The following is a 1,960-nucleotide window of genomic DNA, read 5'->3' on the forward strand; positions in this document are numbered from 1 at the left end:
GAGAATAAAAAAAAGTATATTAAAATTCAAGGTCATTTGGGGAAAGACACACGCAAAGTACAATTAATTAATAAAATTATAATTGAGAAAGTTGTGTACTTTGCCAAGGAAGTAGGATTTCATTGAGAGATATACAGAGTTCAAAAAATAAAAAGTTGGATAAAGACCACAAATTCATTTAATAGCATAAAGTGTACGAATTTTACAAATTTTTAATTAAAAATCTAAAAAATATTTCAACTCAATTTTATAAAGAATTTAAACAGAAAAATTCGTTAATTAGTTAATTAGTTAATTAGTTAAATTCTTTTTATTGAATGTATATTCGATAATTCTAAGAACCCATTTCAGTTTATTCACCTATTAAACCTACTTTTAAAAATATAAGAGCTATAAACCCTTCTAGACCTATAACAATATATAAAATGCTTTTAAATCTTCAAGGGTAAATCTTGAAGCTGACTAAAATCTTTCAAAATCAGTGCCATTAGTGTGAGCAATTTTCATTACTCATGGTCTAAACAGTGACAAGGTAAATATGAGACACTTTCTAATTTAAGAGCGTAATGAAGTCTAAACTGTTCTGTAAGGTAGATTTTGAAGCTGATCAAAATCCTCCAAAAAGTGAGACTGGTATGACTAATTATCACTATGCAAGCGGTGGACAATGACAAATCAGTTGTGAGACACAACTACTACCGGAATCATTTAATAGAAGCTTTAAGCTTTTCGCGTGGGATCCCTAACTGGCTATAATTCATTGACAAATACCAAGAGACTAATATCCTTACGAAATATCTTCATTAATTTGATAGATTTTTTTGTATTTTAATGGGATCTACTTGCATACATATATTTTCATAGTGTGGAATACTTTCTTTTTGGAGGAAATTTTTTAATAAAAAAAGTTATAAACAATAGTTTTCATAATGTATATCTAGTGTTTTCAGATATTCTGAATTAATATCTCCGACATACCGTCAGTCAGCACATCTGCTTAACAATAGCCTTTTATATTTATGCGAGCGAAAACCAGACAACTGATATGTTGTCGTAATGTTTTCCATAATTTAAAAAATGATGTGATTCAGGATCGATTTGACTGCAAATCAGGTCCAGATGGTAAATATAAAATCCAAAATGCTGATACTACGCGTAGTAGCGATAAAATCCTTGCAATTTAAAAATTTCATAAGTCAGATGTTGACAACACCATTTTCTGTTTTTCTTTCTTATAATATAAAAATGCAGAATATCTTCAATATAGCATCCCATATAAACTTGATATTAAGAGATATTAAAAAATTGACTTTTGGATATATATTATATTTGGGGTATATATTTTTTCTAAAGTTTATTGCCAAGAGAACAAGATGTATGAGCGGTAGACGTTAGACTAGGTGCTATTGAGAGTATTAATAATAATATAGGATTTATAATAAAATAATACGTTATATTACGTATTGTTAGGCAGTATCACCAATTATAAACTATTTACTATTAATGTGTCTTATCTAGGAAGTATCGGCTGAATAACATCCCATGCAGTAATGGGTTCATCTAAGCGATTTCTGAAACGATTACATGTAACATAAAAGATGAATAAAAATGGTTTCTAGCTACGTTTTTTTTTATTTGCTTACATATGTATCACATTATATTATATAAATACACTAAAATAACTATTTTTTCATATTAAAAAATGTGCTTTGGTAATGTAAAACTAAGGAATGCATACAAGACAGTACCAACGAGAGCGTAAAGGCTTCTGACTTTTGATTTTCTCTATTATTAAGCAGTAATTCATTCCTTTTCGTTTGGCATCCACTGAGATTACCTACGCAAATTCGACATATCAGCTGGGATTGAAATTAATATGAACCTGATATTTCTTAGATGCACAAGAAGAAAAGCTAAAGCACGCAGGGATACGTGAATGAATGACTACAGTAAATCAACA

The sequence above is a fragment of the Teleopsis dalmanni genome, chromosome 2, assembly GCF_002237135.1.
Source record: "Teleopsis dalmanni isolate 2A chromosome 2, ASM223713v2, whole genome shotgun sequence".
Lineage (NCBI taxonomy): Eukaryota > Metazoa > Arthropoda > Insecta > Diptera > Diopsidae > Teleopsis > Teleopsis dalmanni.